A 27,471-nucleotide genomic window follows, 5' to 3' on the forward strand; every position below is an offset into this window, starting at 1 on the left:
GATGTTGCTAAAAACATCCTGAGGAATAATGCTTTGGAAAGGTCCATTATCCAAATCTCTGCACGGGAGAGAAAAAAGAGAACAATATTTGCCCAGACTTTATCAATTAAGAGTGCTATAATCACTACCTCCAACCAGAGAACCAAAAAAATACATACATAGGGTTTTTTTTAACCATACAGTTAAAGCCACAAAATAGATTTGGAGCATAAGTTAGAGCAGGAAAAACGCTGCAGGATGTTGCCCTATGCTTTTTATCCATTTATATCAGTGAGAAGTAGGGTATGAAGGTAAAAAGTTCTTTTTGAGCACCCCTCAGAAGATTTTCTTATTCCTAGTATCATGTGCCCATCAACCTGCCAGTCTCCTATAGAGTCTGCTGCTTTCTTGATACTGAAAATGATACCCGCACCATCCTGTTATCAGCTTCCCTGAGTCACTCATTCCTTTGAAATTCAAACAAAATTAGCTCGAGCCGCATACCATATGCCGTGGAAAAGCTCAGTGTCGATCCCCATCTCTGTGGAGATTCTTGAGATGTCGGGACAGGACTGTCACAATCATTTAATCATTTCTAGCTCAGAATCCCACAGTTCAGGGGAGACCATTGGATTTATGGATAAACACACTTTCTGCCCATCTCTGCACTGTCACTAGATGCCGGTCTCCATCCCTTCAATCCCAATTGTAGGCACGGCAGATTTTTACTGCAAGTTTGGACAACGAAGAGGACTTTATACCACAGCACAGTCAACAGTGTAGCTGTCTTAAAATTCCTTCAGCCTCTCTGCCTGCCAACAGGATGCTCATGGGCCATGCAGCTCAGCCCCATTCTCTCTCCTTCCTCCTCCACACCTTCCCTTTGCTCCCTGCAACTTAGCTAATGAAAGGGCGGGCCTACGCCAGCCGACTCCATCTTGTTCTGTGTCCTTCACCTTGACCACACCTCCTCCCCTTGAGTAAACCCTCCCTCACCTGCCTAACAGGACTCGGACCCTTCCCCAGGACCCTTCCCCAGCCAATCGGCTGAGGCCATAGCCATTACCTCACCAACTGCCCTCAGGCCCCAATAAAACCTTTGTCCTTTGAAAACTCGCTCTCTTTCCCTGGTATCTCACCGCCGTGTCGGTGCAGGTAGGGGATTGAGCTCGAGCTAGCTCGAATAAAGGCTCTTTGCTTTTGCATCGGACTCGGCTCCCTAGTGGTCTTTGGGGATCACGAATTCTGGGCATAACACTCCTAAATCACTGCTAATCTCCTATGCAAGTCAGTTTTCATGGCGCCTTTATTTCACTGTCTCCTTCCTAACCTAACATCTCACCACCTTTCAAACCCAAGGAGTCTATTCCCCTAAACAACAGGAGGTCTCTCCCAAAAAGAAACTCAGCTTCCAGATTTGCATTTATTTATTAATTTTCACACTGCTTCAATCCTTCTACTTCTAAATGCACCCAGCAGATGGAACCTGATTTGCACCAGGCACTAGTATATAGTGGGTGAACACAGTAAGGTTCCTAATCTCACCAAGCTCACAAGCCAGGGGAGCTCAACAAACCCTTATTTGTTTGGAAAAAAATACAGTAAGGTCTTCTGCATTAGTGAATGAATAAGGAGCATCATTTCCACATCTGTGATTTGGAACTCAGACTTTTATACATAATAATGACTCCTTCTGAGAATATCCACCCAGGCCCTCTAGGACCAAAACCAGGGGAGCCACAAACTACAGAAAAAACATTCCTAACCAACCTCCACTAAATCCACCTTCTCAAAACAACCACCATTCTCCATTTCCTCTGCAAAACATACAGACTGCTCTCCAAAGAAAGCTGGAAGCTCGTGGCTAATAGGCAACTCTAATTCTTCTGCTAGATTAACCAGCCAACTACCAGTTCTAATTATATCAGATAAGAAGGCTTTTACTGTATTTTTCCAAATAAAAACAATTTCTCACCAAGTGGAACTCTAATGCTGGCTGTTGAAAAAGGTACTTCTGTTTTCTTCCTAAAACAAAGATGGCTAGATGCTTCAGAAAGGCTTTTCCAGGACGACAAAAAATCCACCTACTACTTACAGTAGAATATAATTCAAATCTCCATTTGCAGGGAAGAAACTTAAGTGGTTGTATCAGTTGTACCAATTACCTATTCCTGAATAACAACGATAAGCATTTATTATTGCTGAAGAGTATGTTGCTAAGGAAGGACGTTCTACTGATCTGAGCAATGCTTGGGTGACTTCATCTTATATCTGCAGTCAGCTGGCAAAGTCATCGGGAGGTGGTCAAGGAAAGCATCACATGTCTTACAGTTGGTTGGCTTTTGGCTGGATGGGAAAGAGTGACTGAACCCTACGAACCTCTACATCCATCAGGCTAATTCATGGCAACAAGACTGAGGTCCAAGAGAAAAAGTAGAAGGTACGAGGCCTACTGAGGTCTAGTCTCAGTAGTGACACAGTCAGTTCTACCACATTCTACTGGCCAAAGTAACTTACAAGGTGAGCCAAGATTTAGAGGAAAGGAAACAAGGTCTACCTATTTATGAAAGGAGCTACAAGCAAAGTCATACAGTAAAGGTTGTGGATATAAGGACAAACGGAAAAGTGAAGCCATTATTGTAATCAGTGTATCACATTGGCTGAGGTTGTAGTGTCAACCTTTTTTCTGCTGTATCTCAAATTTATCTGGAAATTTTAGCACTTACAAGAAAGTCAGTGGGTTCCTTTCCATTCCAGGCATGGAAAGTCATGAGAGACAGTTGTTTGCACCCCAAGAATCAAAACAAGTCACTAAGCCATACCAAAAAGCTGAATACATGTGCGCGCGCACGCACACACGCACGCCAAAAGAACTAGCTTCCAGAAAGTGAGAGGCCCTTTATACAAACAAGAGACTCAGCACTAACCTAATCCCTGGTGACGCTATAAAGAATGGGAAAGGGGGGAAACATCAAAGTTCTAAGAAAGTTTAACAGCCATGTAAATGTTGGCATGAAAAATTACTATTTTAAGGAGCTCCAGCCACAGAGCAAGTTTCAACACATCTAATAAACACTTTCTCAAAGGTTCTGGTGGGAACTGTGCACCAAAAGTAGGATTAGAGAAAGAGGTGAGAAAAACCACCCCTGAAATGCATCATTCTGCTTCACATGCAATAGTAATGTTGTCCAAAAGGAATAAAGAGGCAGGTAAAAGAGTAGAAACAAAGCTCTTTCCCATGCACACTGGATTTCACTGAACTAAGAAACAGAACTGAGAGAAACCATGAGACATTTCAGACTTTCAATCATTAAAGAATGGGCAAGAGAGAACAGATGTGATAAAATCTCCCTTAAAGGCATTCTAGTTCTGTATGATGATTACAGCTACAACTCTCAGAAGACCGAGAGGCAGGAAAGCAGGGCTGAAAAATCGCCTAAGCTAAAGTAGGGAGCAGGACAGGAGAGCAAGAGAGCAGAAACCCAATAAGCTGGTAGGCTGGTGAGAGATCAAGGAAAGATCTCCAAAGTTCTGAAAGCTGGCAACTTGTTTGTGCACCACAGACATATTTTTGTCATCTTGCTAGCACCCAGATCTGAGGTCCTACTCTTTGGGAAGTGCTGATCTCACTGTCAAATAATTGGAAGCCGGGGGTAAATTAAATCAAATAAAAGCTACAACAAAACCCAGACTCAATTTACAGAGCAGACTCAGTCAGCCTTCACTCTGGTATAAGAAAAGGTGCATCCATTTTTGGAGGTAAGCATCAGTTACTTTAGTCTTTATGATTTCTTTATTTCCGTCATACAATAAAAAAAAATCACAAAACACACCAAACAACAACAAAGAAATATAATTATGATAAGGAAATAAAACAAAATATTGAAACAGACCAAGGGATGGCCCAGAGGTTGGCATTACCAAATGGGGACTGTAAAATAATTGATTAAAAATGTTAAAGTATCTAGGAGAAAAGATACATAAGATGCATGCCAAGATGTGGAATTTATCAGAAACATACAAACTACACAATGAACCAACTGGAAATGCAAAAATGAAAAATAAAATATCAGGAAAAAATAATTTATTAGATTGGCTGAAGAGCAGACTAAACATAAAAGAAGACAAAAAAGTGAATGAGTAGATGAGTCAATAAAAAGCATCCAAACTAAAACACAAACAGAAAAAGAGTAGGAAGGGGCATCTATGTGGTGCAGTCAGTACAGCATCCGACTCTTGATCTCAGGGTTGTGAGTTCAAGTCCCACATTGTGTATGGAGCCTACTTAAAACAAATAGGAAAAAAAATTGGGCATTTGAGATTTGTGACACCATATCAAATGGTCCAACATATGTGTAACTGGAAATTTAGGAAGCAAGGAAATGTATGATGTGAAAACAACAGAATGGCTCAAAAAGATTAAAGATATGACCCCACATATCAAAGAAGCTCCATGAATATCGGCAAGAACCAAACAGGATAAATATAAAGAAAGATGTAGGCCTATCACAGTAAAACTTCAGAAAACTAAAAAGCAAATCTTAAAAAACAACCAGATATAAAACACAGAATGCATACAATGGAAAAAATTATATGAATGATGGCTGCCTTCTGAGCAGAAACAATGAAGATCAGAAAAAAAAAATGTACCAACATCCATAAAGTATTCAAAGAAAAAAAAGTCAGCCTAGAATTCTGTACCAATCAAAAATATCCTTCAAAATTCAAAGGAAACAGAAATTCTCAGACAGACAAAAGCTAAGAGGATTCATCTCTAGCATATTTGCTCTACAAGAAATGATGAAAGAAGTGATTCAAGCTGAAGGGTAATAAAATTAAAAGGAACTCTGAAAATCAGTAAGAAATGAGCAGCAAAGGGTTAAATATTTGGTTGAATATAAAACATTTTATTTTAGTACCTTTATTTTATATAAATACATTTTCTTAAGTCTCATTAAAAGACAATTAACTAAAGCACATATAATAACAATGTATTGTGAGGCTTACTATATATATAGTAGTAAAATATAAGATGACAGAAAGAAGGGTATGACAAAGCAATTGGAATTTAACTGATCTAAGGTTATTATACTTCGTGTGAAGTGATCTAATGTTACTTCAAGGTAGGTTGTCATCATTTAAAATTGCACATTGTAAACTCCACAGCGACTACTTGATACTACTAAAAATGATTAGCTAAAACTTATTACAGAAAAAAATAAAATATTAACAGATTCAATTTACCCAAAAGGAAGCACTAAAGGAAAACAGAACAAAGAATGAGAGAAAAAGATAAATAAAAATCAGAGCGGGAAACTAAAACTCAGGCATATTGTTAATTACATTAAATATAAATGAACAAAACCAGTTAAAGGGCAGAGACTGTTGGGCTGATGGGAATGTAATAATGATATGCTGTTTACAACACACACACACACACACACACACACACACACACACACACACACACAAAGACTTTAATTATAAAGAAAAATACAGGTTGATAGACAAGGTATACAATATAAACATCAAGCATAATGAAGCCAGTATGGCAATACTAATATGAAACAAAGTAGAATTACAGAAAATAGTACTACTATAGATAAGAAGGAATATTTCAAAATGATTCAAGTATGAATTCATAGGAGTGCCTGGGTGGTTCAGTCAGTCAAGCATTTGACTCTTGCAGCTCAGATCATGATCCCAGGGTTGTGAGATCCAGCCCCATGTCAGGCTCCACACTGAGTATAGAGCCTGCTTAAGATTCTCTCTCTCTCTGGGGCACCTGGGTAGCTCAGTTGGTTGAACATCCAACTTTGGCTCAGGTCATGATCTCTCGGTTCGTGAGTTCAAGCCCCACATCAGGCTCTGTGCTCACAGCTCAGAGCCTGGAGCCTGCTTTGGATTCTGTGTCTCCCTCTTTCTGCCCCTTCCCCACTCACACTCTGTCTCTCTCTCAAAAATAAATAAACATTAAACAAAATTTTTTAAAAAGTTCTCTCTCTCTCTCTCTCTTTCTCTCTCCCCCTCTTCCCCACACGCTATCTTTCTCATAAATAAATAAATAAGTAAAATAAAGTAAGTAAATAAGTAGGTAACTATCAATTCTTCAAACACAGCAGTCCTCTGTGTTAATTTAGCTCTAAAAACAAAACTTCAAACATATGAAGTCAAATGACATGGAACATTCTCCAAGAATTTCATAAATATAAAAAATGTTAAACCATACAAAAGGAAAAATATCATACAAAAGATACTCCCTAAACACATCATTAAATTGCAATTCAATGAAAAATAAACTATCTAGAAAAATCCTCAGTTTTTAAAGTAAATGACACCTTTATAAAGAACTCACAGATCAAAGGGGAAATGATGAGGAAAACTACAAAATATCTGGACTGAGTATTAATGAAAATGTTAGCACATATCAAAACATACGAAATGTATCTTAAAACATGCTTACAGGAAAATTTACAGTATCAAATGCTTATTACCTGAAAAGTACACAGTTGTAAAATCAATATTCTAAGGCAAGAGTCAGTAGACAATGGCCATGAGTTAAATCCGGTTTGCTGCCTGTTCTCATAAATAAAGTTTTACTGGAACAAAGGCACACTCGTTCTTTTACATTTTGTCTATGGTTGCCTTCATACTGCAATGGAAAAACCTGGGTAACAGAGACCACGTGGCCACAAAGTCTCTATTTATAATCTAGTCCTTTATTTTTCAATCCTTGTACAAGTTTTCATCTTAACAAACAAGAACAAAGTAAGCATAAGAGATGAAATCATAAAAAGTAAAAATTAACAAGGTATAAAACAGGAAAACAATGAAAGAAAGTAAATAAAATCACAAGTTGGTTCTTTAAAATAACTAGTCAAATTGATAAAATCCTACCAGGAATGAAAACAAAAAGAGGAGAAAATATAAATTACCAAGAAGAGGAACTAAAAGAGGAACATCATTACACATCACACAGACTGTTTGTGAAATGGTCAGGGAGTTTTTGGAACAACTTGAAGTCAAATTCAAAAACTTAAATGAAACAGACAGATTCCTTGGGAAAAAAAACAACAAATTATCAAACCTAACATTAAAAGAAAGAAATCTAAACATTCTCATATATGTTAAAGAAATAAGAATTCACAGTTAAGAACAAAAACAAAAATTTGGCCATAAACAAAACTTCAGGCCCAGATGGTGCCCCAGGGAATTTTAGAAAACATTTAAAGAAGAAATGATATCAATTCTGCACAACCCTTTCAAAAAAGAGAAGATGAAATACTTTCCAACTCATCTAGGAGGTCCCCATAACCCTGATATTGACACGTGACCAAGATTATTACAAAAAATAAAATCACAGATCAAAATATCTCATGAAGAAATGCAAAAATTCTCATGAAAAGCTCAACAAACTGAATTCAGTAATGTATTTTTAAAAGTTAATGCATCATGATCAGGTAGGATTTATCTGAGGAATATAAAATTGATTTAGCATTCAAAAAATCAATTAATGTAATATATCACATTGGCAAAAGAAAAGATAAAAATCACATTATGATCCCAATAGATGCAAAAATTCAATACCTTTTTATGGTAAAAAAAAAAACAAAACTCAGCAAACTAAGAATAAGGAAAAAAACTTTAAGCTGTAAAGCAAATCTATGAAAAACCTACAGCTACCACTATACCTCTTACCATAGTTACTGTTAATCTTCTCCCTCTGCTTAAAAACAAAGCAATGATGTTTTTCTTACCACCTGTATTCAATAATACCCTGGAAATCATACACAAAGCAATAAAAAGAAGAAAGAAAATGTACAAAGATTGGAAAAGATAAAATTCTAGTTATGTGCAGACCAAATGATTATGTATTTAGAATGCTCAAAGGAATCTAATCTAACAAACCACTAAAACTAATTATCAAATTCAACACAGGACACAAAGTTGATATAAAAAATTAATTTTATAACCACACATAAGCAATAAACCATTGAAAACTGAAATTTAAAAACATACTAGCTCTTTCCTTTTTCTTTCTCCTTTCCTTCCTGAAAAATTCTGTCCAAAAGCCATTAGGCGGGCCTGAACACAGGCATCTCTGTAGGGAGGTAAGGTGGTACAGGACAGTACATGGTGTTGATGCCCAAGCATAGCAAAGAGGACATTTATAAGAGAAGGTTGTCCCATTGCAAAGTATCAGAGTCTGAGCAGAGTGAAAGGGTTGTCTGCACAGGGGAAAGTGGCTACAGTCGGGCCACCAATGCCCATGTAGGCTGAATAGGGCATCCATGTAAGAGGGGAGCCCAGCATAAGGTGTTTGAGTCTGAGGAGGGTGAACAGGGGTGGCAGGAATGATGGGGGAATGGTAGTCACAGGGGGATTGATCAATTAAGTTGAGGGTAATGGGAGTGTGGTCTCTCCCTATCATAAAAAGACTTACAAATATGAAAAGGAAGAAAATTGGAATGAATTCTGGGGTCAAATGGAATTAAATGCATTGGTATAAACCAGTGGTTTTCCATAAATATAGACAAGTATCCATATTAACAAAATACATAGTAACAAGCATACCTAAGGCCCAGATACTGGTTGTTAAACACCATTCTGAAATAAAAGGATTAAGGGCGTCTTGGATAAGTGGCTGATTCCAGGTGTAAACCAAGAAAAGTACAAGATGAGCGTAGAACATTTTTTTGTCATAAAGCAAGGAAGCAGTCAAAGAACAGTGCAAGCATGTCAAACAGCCATGGAAACCAGCTTGAAGGTGATCCTATCAGCCAAATCTGGGACAATCTGAGCATTGAAATAAAGAATGATATTAATGAATCAAGGCCTATTAAATAAAATAGCAATAAACGAACCTATGGTGACAAAAATGAATAAATTTAAAGTTTGATGAAAAATAAGACACTCTCAAAATATCACTAAACAAATACTTATCACAGAGGGATAAATAGTAAATTTACAATGGAGAAGTCTAACAGACATCACCTTAATCAAACAAACATCAAAGTAAAAATCATCAGTAATAGAACAAATGAAAACATAGGATGTAATAAAAATAATACAGCCTTGGAGCTTGGGTGGCTCGGTTGGCAAAGCATCTGACTCTTGATTTTGGCTCAGGTCACGATCTTACGGTTTACCAGATCAAAGTGCCATGTTGGCCTCTGCACTGCCAGCACAAAGCCTGCTTGGGATTCTCTCTCTGTTCCTCCCCTGTACTCTCGCTCTCAATACAATTAAATAAGTATACTTTAAAAACAAAGAATAATACAGCCTTGCTTCTGTGATATTTCTGCCAAAGATGAATAACCTAAATCTAATCAAAAAGAAAAATCAGACCAATCCAAAACCTACAAAATAATCATAAAATTTGTCATGGTCATAAAAATCAAAGAAAGACCAAGGAACTATTTTAGACTAGTACAACTAAATACAACAGGTATTATGGTTATTAAGGGAAACACCCTTGCTCTTAGGAAATATATGCTGAAGTACTAGGGGGTGATATGATAGCACGTTGACAACTTACTCTCAAACGCTTCTAGAAGTTTCTTTGTTCTCTACTTACAACTTTTTGGAAACTTTGCGGTTCTTTCAAAAAAAAAAAAGAGAAACAGTATAATTTTCAATAATATCACAAGTATCAAATATGCAGGGATAAATCGAATGAAATATGCATATGAAATACCTATAAAAAACACACAATATTTCTGAGAAAAGGTAAAGAACTGAATAAATGGAGAGTTATACAATGTTCATAGATTGGAATACTTACTGTTGTTAAGACAGTCATTTTCCCTAAACTGGTATACAAATTCAACATCATTCCTATCAAAATTCCAGCAGGTTACTTATTACAAATACACAAGATAATTCTAAAATTTAAATGGCAGCACTACAGATCAAGAATAACCAAAGCAATATTGAAAAAGATTAACAAAGCTGGAGACTAACACTATCTGATTACAAGTCTTATCCCAAAACTATAGTAATCAAGACAGTTTCAGAGGATGGTAGGAAAGAAAACTAGATCAATGGAAAAGAAAAGACAATGTAGAAACAGACCCCTTGTATGGTCAATTGATTTTCCCTAAAGATGCTAATTCAGTTGTAAAAACACCTTTTTAACAAATCTGCTAAAGTGACTGAATTCTGTGTAGGGAAAAAAATGAACCTTGATACCTTTTTCTCCACATAAAGAAAACTTACTTCAACATGAATGTGTACTTAACATAAAATTGAGAAATCTAACATTTCTAGAAAAAAATATGAGAATATTCTGTGACCTTAGATAGACAAAGGTTTTTCTGAACAGAATACAGAAAACACAAACGCTAAAAATTAAATTTTGAAAAATGAGACTTCATCAAAATTAAAACTTTCCACTCATCAAAAGACATCATTATGACAACGAATAGCGCAAAGCAAAGATTAGGAAATATATGTATGACATCTATATAACAATGGACTTGCATCCAGAATGTACAAAAAAACATAAAACAATTTAAAAAATAAGTAACCACATTTTTAAAAATTCACAAAGTACATTAACAGATGCTTCACAAAAGAAAAAATAGGAATAGCCAGCACTTTAAAAAGGACTTAATATCATTATTCCTCAGGGAATGCAAATTAAAGACCACAATGAGCCCTTGACACCCACAAGAATGGCTAAAATAAAAGACTGACAATGCCACATGTTGACAAGGATGTGGAACAACAAGGATACGATGCTGTGTGAGTGTAAAAATGTTACGATCACTTTCAGAACTGTGTGAGTGTAAAAATGTTACGATCACTTTCAGAACTATGTGTCAGTTTCTTATAAAAGTTAAACAGATGTATATACCCTCTGATCCATCTGTTCTTCAACTAGGTATTTATTCAAAAGAAATGAAAACATGTTTACTGAAGGGCACCTGGGTGGCTCAATTGGTTAAGTATCTGACTCTTGATTTCTACTCAGGTCATGACCTCATAGTTCATGAGATCGAGCCCCACTCGGGCTCTGTGCTGACAGTGTGCAGCCTTCTTGGGATTCTCTCTCTCTGCCCATCCCCTGCTCGTGCTTGCTCGCTCTCTCTCTCTCTCTCAAAATAATTTTTTTTAAACTTAAAAAAAACATGTTAACTCAAAATCTTGTATGAAAACATTCTTTGGGGTGCCGGGGTGGCTCAGTTGGTTAAGCATCTGACTTTGGCTCAGGTCATGATCTCGCAGTTGGGGAGTTCAAGCCCCGCACTGGGCTCTCTGCTGTCAGCACATAGCTTGCTTTGGATCCTCTATCCTATCCCTCTCTGCCCCTCTCCCACTTATGCTCTCTCTCTCTCTCTCTCTCAAAATTAGATAAATATTTTCTAAAAATTCTTGGCCACATGGATAACTGTCAAAAAGTGGCAACAATGTCAATACTCCTCAGCTGGAGAATGCTGAAGCCTCATAATGTATTTATTACTACTCAACAATAAAAAGAATGAAGTGCTAATACACATGACAATATGCATGAATCTCAAAAACAGGCAGGTTAAACAAATGAAGCCAGAAAAAAAAAAAAAGAATCCAAACCATAAGAATAAGCATATATATGGAATCAGTATACAGACAAACCTAATAGATTAGGTGACAGAAACCAGTAGTGGTTGCTGGCAGTGGGAGGTGAGGAAGGAACTTACTGAAAAGGAGCCTGAGAGTTTCTGGGATGATGGAGATCTATGTTGTTTTGTCTGTATGTTGAGAGACAGAGCCAGCGAGGGAGGAGCAGAGAGAGAGGGACAGAGAATCCAAAGCAGGCTCTCTGCCGACAGCAGAGAGCCCGGTGTAGGGTTTGAACTCACAAATCGTGAGACCATGACCTGAGCTGAAGTCAGACACTTAACCGACTGAGCCACCCAGGTGCCCCAAGATCTATGTTGTTTTGAGTGGTGGTTACAATGCTGTATAGAATTGTCAAAACTCAGGGCATTTTCCTGTATATTAATTATATATCTCAATGAATAAAAGAAGGTCCTGTACTCTAAATGTCTAGTTCAGGATCTATCTCAGATGAGTGAAACGTTCAGTGTTTAGATTTCTTCCCTCCAGAAAAGCACAGTGTTTGAAAAATTAAACATTTCGGATATGTATAATACATAAGTACACACATTTGCAACTCAGTGCTTCCAAATAGTTGCTACCCAGCCAAACAAATCAGCCAAAGAGAGCCATCACAATCCGTGTGTAATCGGCCAGACCCCCATGATGTCACAGGTTGTATCCAACTGCCAACACCACCCTGTCTGTGATTTGGGGACCATGTAGTCACAACTATATCGCTGAGGTTGACAGCACTACCTGGGAAGTCAGGCAGACAATAGGTCCGAATATTGCCTCAGAAAATGTCCTCATATAGCCTCACGCTCTTCCTTTAATAGTTCTGTGAGCCCCAAGTCTAGTGGTGGGTGGGTGGATAGCTCTTCTAATTCCAATCTGTTAAAGGTCCCTACTCAAGACCTCCTCATCTTAGGTCTATCCTAAGGGTCACAAGACGTAGCATCAGCTCCAGGGACAATGGGCTACTTCAGTTAGCCCCCCCACCCTCAACCACCCTCTCCCGTCTTTGGGAAACAGCAAACAAATAACAAGATGCCACACCAAGTGATGTGGATATCGGAAAATGCAGCCAGAACGTAAAACACCTTCCTTGAACAAGCCTGTCAAGGGGCAAATAGACATCCACTGATTTCTGGGTTATGCATGATCGAGGATGCCACTCTGCGGTCCTGCATTCCCACGTAACACCCCTGAGGCATGCAATTGTTCGACAGGCTTAAGATACATGAATCTATTTCCGAAGACAGAAACAGACATCAAGGCCCTCCTGTCGGAGCGTGTGTAGAAGAAAGAGCAAACGGCAGAAGAAACCTGCTACAGAGGGTGAGCCCACAGACAGCTGCTGTGGCCTCTGCTTTGGAGTGGAAGTAGGGAGCACTGGCTTTGGCAGCACGTCTACTAAAATTAGAGCAGAAGCAAGGAAAATGCTCCTTTCACATTAGAAAACTTTCCATACCCTCCCCTGTACCTGCCAAGCCACCCCAGACTTCCCCACTCAAGTCCCAGATGCCCGTACCTTCCCTCACTCCAGGATATAGACGTGACCCTCCCGTCTTCTTTTAAGGTAAGGCAAGGCAAGACCTCCAGATTTAGGCACTAGTGCTCCTGGGACCCCTGGATGGTTTGCTGAGCAACAGGAGGAAGGCTGAGCAACAGGAGGGTGGCGAGCCATTCCTGCCCATAGAGCCCACGCTCACAATTCATTCACACACTTTCCTCTGGGCAAGGCAACCATTTAAAAATCCTCCAACATGGGTCTTCCAGGAATTATAAAAATGGGAGTACATCCAGATTTGAGGATTGGTCGTCCCCAGTTCCCTGGTGCCACCCCAGCTGGAAGACAGCCAGGAAGTGGTTACACAGTCCCTTTGACAGAAATGGAGATTAGCAGGTGTTAAAGACAGATTAGCAACTAAATGAGTTTCTCACTGGCATAATTGGTATTCAAAAAGGAAGGGTTTTTAGAGAGAAGGTGGGCAGCTGCTGGGAGTGTTCTGTGACAAGAAGTCTGCCTGCACTTCCCAGGCCTGTGCACACTCAAGAAGGCAAAGCACAAAGCAGCCCATAACTGAATCTACAGCGCTCAGGCGGGCGCTCAGACAGAATGTGTATCTGAGGGAAGATGGGGTCAGAGCTGGTTTGCTTTCGTTGTCTGGGCACTTCCTGGGGATGGGAAGGAGGAAGCTCCATTTTTGCCCTTTCTTTTTGTCCAGACTCAGCGACTCAAGTTCTGACTGGAGTTCCAATCTTCCTGCCCCCTGAGGTTTGGCCCCTGGGCTAGAGAGCAGAGGGAAGAGTTTGAACAGTCTCAGAGGAAACAGCATCGTGTTAGTTGGTTCGGGCTACTTCAACGAAAATACCATAGCCTGGGTGGCTTAACCATCAAACCTTCACTTACTCACAATTCTGAAAGCTGTTACATCTAAGATCAAGCTGCCAGCAGACCCTGTATCTGGTGGGAGTCCTTTTCCTGGTCTGCAGATGTATTCTTACTTGGCAGAGAGAGAGAGAGAGAGGACATCTCCCTGTCTCTTCTTAAAAGGGCACTAATGCCACTCATGACAGCTCCACCCTTATGACCTAATTACCTCTCCAAAGCCACACCTCCTAACACCATTCGTAACACCCATTGGGGTGTCAGGCAGCAACATACAAAATTTGGGTGGGACACACACCTTCAATCCATAGCAGACACCAAATATATATAGTCCATTAGGTTTTTCAAGAGGAAGAAAGCACCTACTACGTGCTGTGCATTTTACAGGGCCCTTTCGTCATTTTATATTAACCCAAAGGACAGATTAACCGAAAAGACCTCGTCCACATTAAGAGATCTGGCGTAAGAGAAACTAAAGACAGATTGAGTTCCTTGTTTCCTTCCTTCCTATGGTTTTGTATTTCCTTCCTAATGTTATTTTGAATTTGTTTGGGCTCAAATTATATTACACCCTTGTCATCTCCATTAGCTAAAATGTATTTATGGCTGATTATGCATGCAGAAAATAAATTAAATATCTGAATAACATTACCAGTAATTGGTGAAATTGCCTTATGTTTTCACATCCTTACAACAAAAAAGGCATCAACAAATGACCGGGAAAACAAAAGTATAATCCATTATAATTGTCCATATTACCATAGAGATAGGACAGACACAATTATGGGCAATTTCAGTGTCTAAAAATCAAATGTGATGAAAATTATATTGAAGTTAACAAAAAAAATTACTTTAACTGGGGTTTTAAAACAAGTGCTAGTCGGGATGAAAGGAAACAGCCTATGATCTGAAAAATCAGCCACTGACTTGGGAGGCTGACACTGAATCTCCTAAGTTTCTACAAAAGATAGACCATTGCTGAAGTGTTCCTTTAGACCTGCTTGAGTGATTCTTCATGATACTGTCTCCCTTCAGATACCACTGGTTTATTGGTGAAATATTTATGCTGAATTAGGAAAAGACTCTAATGTGTTTTAGTTTCTAAGTACCTCAGTACCACCTCCAGCATAGCCCAATATACATACTCAATCAGACTGGCTTAATCTCTCCTTCAGTTACATATCTGTGTTTTTTTAAAAAGGATACAAGTTTCAAATATTTTACCATAATAACTATCATGGTATAGAAATCGACCAGTTCGGAAAGATGCCAGTTGTTGTATCAGAGCAGAATTCTGGGGCCCCTTTCGTGCAGGCAGGGGGCCCCAGTCACTGGGGTGCACAGAGAAGCTGCCATATACCAACCAATATGGAAGTCTTTTAACAACTCAACCATGGGGCAACTGGAGTAGTGTGTCCTGCTAAATGCCAGCACTGCAGACACACAGACAAAAGACCAAGTCTGGCCTCTCACTCTGCCTCATTTATCCAGGTGGCTTCTCTCAGCATCTTGCCAAATGGACACCCCAGGAAACTGCATCCCTGCAGAGCTCTGGCAGGTAATACGGAAGCCCACGCCAAAGACCATTAGTACAAGAACACACCTTCACTTTCAGCACCAACAGCGTGAAAAACCACAGAAAACCCCAGTCCTGCTCACACAACACCGAAGTTGGGGCCTAAACACAGAACAGTTTTGATTTTTAAAGCCAAAAATGTGTGAGATTTAAAACAGAAAGGTTCCAGAGCTACCTAAGGCAATCTAAGGAATAAGGCAATCTAAGGCAATCTAAGGAATAAGGTAAATCAACAAAGAGACATGTGGAAGGGCCTGCATTTTGACAGAAACAGCACCCTTCCATTTACAGTGTCAGAGTGAACTTTATAACGTGCAGATCCAGTCACGTCATTCCTCAAAGTTCCTCAATCGCCAAACCTTTAGTATGGCACCCAAGGGACTTGCCTTCCCTAGTTTCTTGCTGCCTACACCCTCTACCTAAGCAATAACGAACCAACTGTGGTATCAGCACACATCATGTACTCATACTCCACTGAGTGGGCACCACATTACAACCCATGTCTTCAGTCTGGGAATTGTTTGCTAGAAAATGACCCAGTTGCCTTCATTCAAGTGTCCTGAATAACACAAGGCTTGGCACCTATTATGCTGCAATAATTTGGGCTGAATAGATAATTCAATTTCATCACCACAAATGGTGGCCAGACTATCACAGACCTCTGGGGAAATAAAGATATGTTCAATAGATTCTAAGATCACATGACCAAAAAGGAGCAGAATTTAAAAATTAAAAGACCAACCAAATCACCAAATAAAGATGAGGAAGAATTGGGACTCTCATACGTTATCGATGGGAATGCATAAGGGTACAGCCACATGGAAAAACAATCTGGCAGCTTTTAAAAAGTTAAACATAAACCTACTGTATGATCCAGCCATTCCGTTCTTAAGTATTTATCCAAGAGAAATGAAAGTGTATATTCAGACAGACTTTTGACACAAATGTTCATACAAGCTTTATTTGTAGCAGGCAAAAACTGGAAACAGCCAAATGTGCTTAAACAAGTGAATAAGATAAACAAACTGGGGTGTATGATTACAATAGAATACTGTGCAGCCATAAAAAACAATGACCTAGTGATACACAACAACATGGATCAATCTTAAAGCAATGGTGCAGAATGAAATTAACCAGGCAAGAAGGGTGTATGCTATATGACTTCATGTATATAAAATTCTAGAGAATGCAAAGTCATCTACAGTGACAGAAAGCGGGTCAGGGCTCCCTGGGGGATGGAAAGGGGAGGGGCAGGAAAGCGAGACTATAAAGGGGCATGTGGGAATCTGGGGAGGTGATGGATATATTCATTATTTTTATTATGATGATGGTTTCCCAAGTATACAGACAAGCCAAAACTCAAGAATTCTATACTTTAAATGCGTGCCGCTAATTGTATGTCATTTATACTTCAATAAAGCTATAAAAAATTTTAAAACTAAGCATACGCTTTATGAGAAACCAGTCATCGTGGTTTGGGGAAATTATAATTAGATATGAAGAAGTAAAATGGGAATGCTCTGATTTTAGTAGTCTAGGTTAGACACTGGGAACAGTCTCCCTCTAAAAGAAGGACAAAATATAAGAAAAAAAAAAGTCTAACCATCAAGGCTGTCCAATGATAAAATACACTGACCTGATAGGTAGTAAGTCCCCAGTCCCTGGAAGTATTATTAATCTGATGACCATTAACAGTCCTAAAAATGGATTTCTGCCCAGGTTGGGCAATTATCTCAAGACCCCTAAGATTCTTTTAAACTCTAAATTCACTCATTCACTGAAATGGCACTGGCAGTGTGTATTTGCTATTAGGAAACTCCCTGTTACTGATGCTCATGAAAACAACCATTAGGAATTTTCTTCAAGAATAAAAGAAGTGAAAATAATTCAAAGGACTAGGACTTCAAAGAAGAGTTGAAAGGAAATCAGTTCTTCAGATATAGGAATTACAAGTGAGTACAAAGAGAACAGTGAGCGATGGAACTTGGGAGAGAGGGTGCCTGGGTGGCAGATATTCTGGGTGTGAGACTATCTCAAGGGGGGGCGGGTGGTGCAGCACTGGGGTCTACACAACCTAGGGTGCTTATGTAAGAAACTGAGAACCAGAGGTCTCAGCAGGGGTGGGGAGGCTGGGGTCTAGGGACGTTTTATCATAGATGCTGATGGACTTGATCTGGAATCATCTTTTAAAGAACAAAATACAACCCCGTGTTCAAAAGCTTCCAATAGTTTCCCATAGTACTTAGAATACCATTAAAATTCTTTAACAGGGTTGCATGGGTACTGCTACATGAAAATATCGAGACTCAGAGAAACACACAACAAAAATGGGATGGTATTAAAAACAAAGACGATAAAAATTCCTTGTGTGTATGTGGATTCCACACGAGCATTTCACACAAAGGCATCACTCTCGATGATGACACTAAATTAAAACTTCTCCTAAAGCCTGTCCCAGGTCCCCCATAGCCCCACTCTGGCATATGGTACTGCTCTGAGGGGGAGACAGGGATAATTGCTGGAAGCAGAGGGGGTCCTTCAAGGAGCAGTTGTGATCCCCACCAGCCACCTGGATGAAGCAATTAAATGATCGAATGAGTGAATAGTAACAAGATGCCAAAGGGATGAAAATTGACTTGGGTAAAGGGAAAATGAGGTCAATTTCCTCACTCCTGAAAAACAAGGTGAGTGTTAAGGGCAGATTCTTCTCTTTATCCCACAACTCCTCTTTGGCTCATAGAGGACAGGACAACACTCTGATCTTGTGAGAAGGAAGTTGCTTTGTCTTCCCCCAAAGGAAAGAGGAAAGGACTAAAATAAGTGGTCAGAGGGCAACACCTACCGGATCGTGGTTTCCTAAAGGACAGGGATGGGGTGCCCCAGAGGTAGAGCCCACTGTTGACCACTCTCTCTTTCAATACATCCTAGACATCCCTTTCCTTCTATCGTCTGTGTCCCACAGGCCTATAGGGCTCATCCCCATAGCTGGATGGGTAACTCAAGTCAGACCTGACCTATAAATCTACTGTCTTCAATGACATGGAGACATAGTAGGAGGCTCTACTCAGCCTCAGGCCACGTTGTTATTCAAAGTTTAACTGAAGACTCTGCTTTGGATGTCGTTAGGGGTGCTGGATAACTGTCCACAAAATGGAACCATGTGCAGCTTTGTGAGGGAGCCCATGAGTCAGAATCCTGGAAGAGAAGTGAAGAGACTGGTAGGATATGACCACCATGAAGTCTTAAACTGTGACAAGAACCACTGGAGTTACACAAAACAACCAGCAAATGAGTCTATGAATATACATTGGCCTTAGGCACTTGTCTACCTCCTGGCAACACCACCACCGCCATCACCACTGTGATTCTCATCTCATGAGATCTCATCTCCATTTCACATATGATTAAGTGGAGACACAGAGCACCGTGGACTGAATGTGTCCCTCAAATTCCTTGTGTTGAAACCTAATCCCTTATGAGACAACATTAGGAGATGAGGCCTTTGAGAGGTGATTAGGTCATGACGGTGGAGCCTTCACAAATGGGATCAGTGCTCTTATAAAAGAGACCCCACAGAACTCCCTAGCCTCTTTCACCATGTGAGAACACAGCAAGAAGATGGCCATCTATGAATCAGGAACCAGGCTCTTACCACACACCAAGTCTGCCAGCACCCTGATCTTGGACTTCCCAGCCTCCAGAACTGCGACAAACGTCTTCTGTTAATAAGCTACCCAGTTGGTGGTACTATGTTATAGCATCCAAATGGATGAAGATGTGGAGAGTTAAAACAACTGGTAGAGACACTGGGCTAGTTCCAGACAGCCCTTAATCACTGCACTATTCTATCTTTGTAAACACATGAGAATATATTATAATGATTATTATGTTATTATTATAACCTGTAAGGAAAAATATTAAACCAAGTATGCCCAGCTGCTCTCTAAGCCAAAGATAGGCAGACAAAGCACAGAAAAAGCAGTACGGTTCAGTGGGCAGAGCTCAGAGCATGGTCCCAGAACACCAGGGTTCAAGTTTCAGTTCTACCATGAAATTTCAGCTCCTTCAGCTGGGAAACTCTGTGCCTTGGCAAGGCTCACACAAGACCACACACACGAAAGCATTTTACACATGAATTGCTATGTCTGAACAAGCATATGCTTGATATGCTTGTGGTATCAGTTGTCACAAGTCATCAACTTGGAGTTGACCCAGTGGTTCTCTACCCAGGGTGTCACAACTTGCGGGGGAGGACTGGCTACTGACATGTAGGGTAGTGGCCAGGGATGCTGCTAAAGGTCCTACATTGCACAAGACAGCCCCCCCCCCCCAAACAAAGAATTATCCAGCCCAAAATATCAAGAGTACCAAGGCTGGGAAAAACTAGCTTGGCATAAATTCATGTGTTACCACAATTCAGGAACAGACTGGATATATACATTTGTAGAACATTAGTATAGAAAAACAAAGGAATAATCAAGCCCTGCACAGTAGACAATCTTAAAGGGCAATGTCACAATAAGTAAACAGGATATAAACAAGCCAGAAAGACTAAGAGATAAGCTATACCCTCACTACTCAAAGTGTGGTCCATGGACCAGCTTCACCCTCACTTGGACCCCGTTAGAGAGAATCACAGACTCTATCCCAGACCTACTGAATCAGAATCTGAATTTTAATAAGAATGGAGGTGATTCACAGGTATGTTAAAATTTGAAAAATCCTGTCCTAGAACCTATACTCAATGGCGGGTTTCTTACCCAAACCAGTCTTACCAGTCTGACTAGTCCAGAAACTAAGATCTCTTTAAGATGAGCCCAGCTGAAGTCTCCCTCTTGGCTATAACCCAGCTCCATCCACAGGTAGCATTTCCACCTGGATACTCTCCATTTGGATAACAGAGTGTCCCCCAGGCACAACACCAGGGCCTTCTCTCTCTGTGTTCACAAAGTAGAGCGCTGAATATAATGAAATATGGCACATCATCAATACCCCCCATGCAGAAACTGCACAAAATGCCACAGCTGAAAGATTCTTTGAAGAGGAAAAGAAAATTCTATTGCAACTTTTATTTGGAGTTTGATTGCTTCATTGCCTCTTGCCCTCCAGGTGAAGGGGCAGCCAAGAAAAATGCATTGTGTGAAACTATGAACTTGGATAACGTTCTGAATGTGGCTTAGACTGTGCTCTGTTGCACTAAGAAGGGAAAAAAGGTGCCCTGCATCAGCCCCAAAGCCAAAAATTCAAGGAAATTCAAGGAATAGATGTTCATAAGAACTCAGTATTTATCAAGCACTGGCCCTGATGGGGTTTCAGAGTGACGGTGGGTTCCGGAGCCGGCGGCCAAGAAAGAATTCTTAAGAAGTCTCTGGTGCTAAAAGGTGATTTTATTAAAGCAAGGGGATAGGACCCACGGGCAGGAAGAGCTGGCCCTGGGGTTATGAAGAGCGACTGTTTATAGACTATGGAGTTGGGGGAGGTAAAGGCAGAAGGGAGGCCTCCAGAAGGACTTTGATATACTAATGAGGACTCCTAAGATACCCAAGGCCCGGCTATTGTCAAACTGGGCTAGTTTGTTTACCCTCTGGTAAGGCATTAACATTAGGAAGGTAGGGGGTTCCTAGAGAAATGTTTTACTCTGTATTTGCCTCAAGTTAGTTGTCAATGGGCTGCAAGTTATAAAGAAATTTAATTTTACCTGCCATTTCCTTCTTGTCTTTGTTCCCCACAGCACTATGGAGGGGAGGGTGATGTTGGGGCTCCAGGAAACTGAGTCCATAGGTTTCTGGACATTAGTCTATTAATAAGATTGCTATTGACAAGATTATCAAGACATTAGCAAACTGATGGAGACTCAGGTCCAGCCTGTGATCTCTATCAGTTAACCATTTGATTTCCCCTTTCCTTTGTTCTTGGGCAGCCTGGAGGGCCTGAGGGAGGAATGTCATATATATCCCACCTTGGGGGGGGCGGGGTTGTGGGGTGTCAGTTTGCCTCAAGTTCCCTCATCAGCCCTATTCTAAGCATTTGACATATATTAACTCCTTTCATATCTAGGAGATATCACCTACCCTATGAGGCAGGAACTATCAATATCCCCAATTCACAGATGAAGAAACTCAGCACAGAGAAATTAAATAACTTCCCACAGTCAGAAGTGGAAAAGCAGAGATTTGAACCCACTATGTCTGGATTTAGAGCCAGAGCTCTTAACCCCTCCACCATACTGATGACATTTAACTGTGTATCAGGGACTCCCCAAGGATTTTATGAGAATCAGTAAGATGGAATTTCTTTCCTGATGCAATACTCAGCCTGGTAAAGGGCGGGAGATAAATGAATATAACACAGCATATTAGGCACTTAGAGAAAATGTGCCATTTTCTCTGGTTAGCACCATCCCATCCCTCCCTACTCTCTGTCCTTATTCTAATTTGACTCAATGCTTTGGAACTGAGAAACATGTTACAACTTATCAGTTACCTTCTAGGAAGTCATTAAATAATGGCTGAATGAATGAATAAAGTAATTCATGAACGAATGTGGTCCTACAGTGAGATCTGGAGACAGTAAGGCACTTTGAATACTAATGGGCTCTTAGAGTGAATATCTGCTTTTTTTCCCTATCCAACACTATTCCCCAAGCTCCATCCTTATTCATGGAATTGCCTCTTCACCCCAACTCCACCCACGTGGCTCCCAATGGAACTCCCATGGCTTGCACTGCAGATCCCTGGCCTTAGGTGACTGACCAGGGATGAGCTCCTACAATGACCTGGGCCAGTAAGTTCCCTTCCTCAGGAATTTTGGAATCAGGAGGGAAAAAAATCCGAACAACCTCTCTAAGATAATTAAAACTGTACGATGAAAATAAAAAATGGAATCTATTGGCGTCCACATTTTCAACCCCAGGGAGAAGGCTTGATGAGTAAGAGAGCCACATAAAGCTCTGTGCTAATGGGCAGCCAAGAGCCAAAGAGGAGAGATGGGGAGAAGTAACTTCTGACATCATTCAAGTCTCTGCTTCCAGACACGTAGCTTCTCTGAGCTTTCATTTCCTCTTTTCTAAAACTAAGGTAAGGGAAATTACATCTTAAAAGGCTCTCATCCCACCACTGTTGAAGGAAGAAGGGTCTCCAACCAGACAACATCCAAGGAATGGGGAAAGTTGACCCTCCCTCCTATCTTCACTCTCATGGCCCCCAGTTGAGAGAATCTAGGTCCCATCATTCTTGAGTTCCAACAAATAGCCTTCTGACTCCTGCCCACATGTGATATGGAGAAAGAGTTGCTCTGACGGGCAGTATGAACAGGTCAGCCTCTATGTCAGTTAAGTGGCATTTTAAAAAAATTTAATGTTTATTTATTTTTGAGAGAGAAACAAGGACAGAGTGCAAGTTGGGAAGAGGCAGAGAGAGATAGGGAGGCACATAATGTAAGCCAGGCTCCAGGTTCTGAACTATCAGCACAGAGCCCAACACGGGGCTTGAACACACAAACCTCAAGATTGTGACCTGAGCTGAAGTCAGACGCTTAACCGACTGAGCCACCCAGGTCCCCCACAAATGACATTTTAAATGCACACAACTTACCACCTGTCTTTGAATGCCATGAGCCATTTCTCAAGGTCTGCTCACCAGGATGGGCTCAGCATTCAAATTCTATTCCTGTAGGGCTGCAGGATCATGCCCTCTTGGTTCCCACCAAACATCTGGCCTCAACAAGGAGGTTTTCCACATCTGTTACAAGGCTGCATTGCTCCTCAATGAAGAAGCACAGTAGCTTCAGTGAATTCCAACCACAGAGTGCCGATAGAAATAGCCCTTAAAATTCCCTAGACCTATGATTTTCACATTTTTCTTTGAGGATCCTCAGAGGTAACCTAAGGAGAAGGGGGAAGGTTAAATGGGATGGTCCTTCTACTGGCTTCCACCATTGTAGTTCTTTTCTGATGTATTTTAGATTTAACTTGTATTAGGGTTCACCAGGGAAATACAACCCATAGGACACAGACAGATATTCAGATAGAGAAAGATAGACAGACATGAAGATTTATTATAGAAATTGTCTCAATTGGTTGTAGAAACCAAGAAGTCCTATAGCTTGCTGTCTGCAAGCCAGAGAACAAGGAAAGTTGGTGGTATATTTCAGTCTAAGTCCAACAGCTTGGGAATCACAGGACCCAATGATGTAAATCGTTGTCAGAGTCTGAAAGCCTAAGAACCTGGAGCAGAGATGTCTGAGGACAGGAGAATATGACACCTCAGCCAAAGCAGAGGGACAGACTTTGCCCTCTCTCCACATTTTGCTCTACTCAGGCTCCCAATGGATTTACATTGGTAAAGGAGATTTTCTCTACTCTGTCTGCTGATTCAGATGCTAATCTCTTCTGGAAATATCCTCAAAGATACATCCAGAAATAATGTTTGACCAGCTATCTGGGCATTCCTTAGCCCAGTGAAGTTGGGACATAAAAACGAACTGTCACATAAATGTAATACGTTCTGACTTTCCATTCTATTTAGAAATTTAAAAAGGCAACCATATGCCACTAAATTAATGTCATAATCTCCTAATGGATCCCAAACTGAAGTTGGAAAAACATTACTCTAACCTGCCCACAAAGCACTTTCCAGCTTGGATTTACTTAAGTTCACTGCATCAAGATCACAAACTACTTTCTATCAGACAGCAAGGAACATGTTGAATTTAAGCCCCATGTAGTTGGCTAGCACAATGTTTAAAAAAAAAAAAAAAAACCCATTCCCAAAGTTTTAAATGGAGACATGTACATTGTACAATTCTAGCCTTCCTTGTGGGGCAGGAGTGGGGTGAGGCTGGGAATAGGGAAGAAACAGAAGGTTGTGCAACACAGGTTCTATATTCCCACATAGCTACAATGGGCTGAATCTGAGTAGTGGCCACTGAGTTAGATGGAGAGTTCCCCTTCCAGCTGGCCAAGGTCCCTTTTGCTTATGACAATCCCAACAATACGGAAAAAGATGTCCGATGTCTTCCCTCAACTCAGACCTTTCCTAAAACGTAAGTCCGGACAGGAAGCAATTCCAACGCTACTTGGGCTCACCCCAAGGTCGCCCTGACTTCCACATGTCAAACCTCCCACTGCAAATTCCTTCTCACCAGTGATTCGGGAAGTACAGCCAGCTCTCCATTTGATAAATACCCTTTGCTAAGATGCAGGTCAGTGTAATTTTCCAAAAGGTTAGGAGGAGTGACTGCTCAGAGAGGGCTCGCCTATTATTTCAAATGCCACATGTCCCATTCTCTAACATTTACTGAGTTATTTACAACTTGATTCTTGCCACACCTGCCAGAGTATCTGACCTACTCCTGCCTCCCTTCCAGGCATCATCTCTTCAACCCTGAAATGGGAACTGGAGGCCACAGGGCCATGCCTCGTGGAGTCGGGATGGTCTCTAAGCTAAGATAGAGAAGCTACCTTAATGGGTAATTTTTGCACCAAGTCATGCTTAAAAGTCATCAATAAAATTCACCTATTTTGAGGGATGCCAGGTTGTTAATTGTATCCATGTGGCTGGCTGCAAATGTTTAGTCCATTTTCAATTTGCTCAGACAGATTAAAAAACCAATACTAATGTTTTAAACTAGCAGGCCTCAAAAACACTTCATTACTTCTTTAAATAACGCAGGGCATTTGTATGGGTCAATTATTTCAGTTCTCCCCATAAGCCTGCTGAAGTTTCAATAAAAATTTTTAATAAGAGTACCATCAAGTATCATCTCTTCTGTGTCTACTATGTACCAAGCAGACATGTACTGTTCAGTTCTTCACTATGTAGATAGACAGAAAGAGAGAGATACAGGTAATTGTTTAACTCACAACATCTCTGCAAGTTCGATTATCAAGAGAGTCAAACTCCTTTTTACAAATTAAAAACCCAAGGCTCAGAGAGCTTCAATATCTTCCCCATGGCCACTTGGACTGCAATCCTGCCTCCCTCACTTAGTAGCTATGGGACCTTGGGCAAGTCATTTAGTCTCTCTAAGACTCAGCTTCCTCAACTAGAAAGGGGGACACTAATAGGGCTATCATGGGAGAAAAAATACTGTGCGTAAGGCACATCACCCTGTGGCCAGAGCTGTGATAAATAAACGTTAGATACCGTCACGGGTAGCTACCTAAAGGCAGCTGTCTGAGCAGTTACTAGAGCCATGATCGAGAATCTACAAGAACAGAACATGATGGATTTTCTACTGGGACAAAATGACCACCTTTCATCCCACCCCATATCCACTCTCCTACCCCCTTGGCCACCCACAATGCTCCTCCTGCACCGCAGAGAGAAAGCTGTCTGCCAGGGTTTGAAAAGTAGGCAACTGAAAGGCCACCTTTGTCAGTCCAACTTAGGCTCAAGGTTCACAAGTTCGAGCCCCACATTGGGCTCTCTGCTGTCAGCACAGAGCCCGCTTCGGATCCTCTGTCTCCCTCTCTCTCTTCCCCTTCCCTGCGTGTGCATGCACAGCATGCTGTGCTTGACAGCTCAGAGCCTGAAGCCTGCTTCGGATTCTGTGTCTCCCTCTCTCTCTGCCCTTCCCCTGCTCATGGTCTGTCTCTCTCTGTCTCAAAAATAAATTAAAAAAAAAAAAAAAAGAAGAAGATACATGTCATTGGATTTAGGGCTTGTCCTAATCCAGGATGATCCCATTTCAAGATCCTTAACTTGACTACATCCATAAAGACCCTTTTTCCAAGTAGGGGTCTATTCACAGGTTCCAGGTGGACCTCCCTTTCAAATGGGACCCACCAATTTAAGCCTTGGTATGAATGAGTCCCCAGAGAACCAGGCATGCCTTCCTTTCATCATCCAGCTCACCTCACTCCTATCCCAAAACAATGCCAAGACCCAGAGAAAAACCTTCCATTCTATTATGCAAGCCAGATTCTCCACTCCCTTCCCCAAGTCCGCATAATGCAGAAATCCAAGACTGGCAGAGGAGTTTTTGGGAGTGATGTGGGGAAATGGAACAGAACCCCAGAAAGATAAAGGGGTCTTTGGTTTCCTCTCCAAGCCAGTCAGCTGCCTGCAGGACCAGTCCACTGTCCACTAAACCCACAGAACAGAGTCTGAGCAAAGAGCAGACATTAGCACTTCCCAAAACCTATTTCCACTGTGGTAACAAAATTTCTAATTTCAAATAAATCTAGGAAGTGCTGAGTTCAATAAATTCAGACTGGTTTCTTCACTGAAGATCTTGCCAAAGCTTTCAATATGGTAACTACGAATACAGGTAAAAATAATTTGTAGTATTTCCCAAACTTATAGTCCAGAGAACGCCTTTACTTGCGAGGTATCTCACGGCCCTGGCATTCTTCCAGATATGTAATAGGAGATACCGGTACAAATCACTCTATGCAAATAAGTAGCTATCAAGTCACTGTGGAAATGCAAACTGAAACCACAACAAGGTACCACGTCACACCCACTGGGATGACTATTATCAAGAGAAAGACAATGACAAGCTTTGATGAAAATGTGGAGCATGGGAACCTCAGACTTTTCTGATGGGAATGTAAAAAACGGGCAGCTGCTTTGGCAAGAAAGTTTACAATTTCCTTAAAGGGTCGAATTTACCCTGTGACCCAAGAGTGTCACTCAGAAAGAAAAAAAAAAAAAAAATACAGCCTCAGTGTGAATGTACACAGCAGCATGATTCATAATAGCCAAAACCTGGAAGCAATGCAAAAGTTCATGTAAGTGGATAAATAAAATGTGGTATAGCCACACAATGAATTATTATCCAGCAGTAAGAAAGAATAAAATACTGATACATACTACAACATGCAAGAAAGGAAACATCACACATTACATGATCCCATTTATATAAAATGCCCTCTAAAAGGTAAATATATAGAGACAGAGCAGAAGCGTGGTGGCTAGGGGGTTGGGGATGGGATTAG

Source organism: Felis catus, chromosome E3 (assembly GCF_018350175.1).
Source record: "Felis catus isolate Fca126 chromosome E3, F.catus_Fca126_mat1.0, whole genome shotgun sequence".
Taxonomy (NCBI): Eukaryota; Metazoa; Chordata; class Mammalia; order Carnivora; family Felidae; genus Felis; species Felis catus.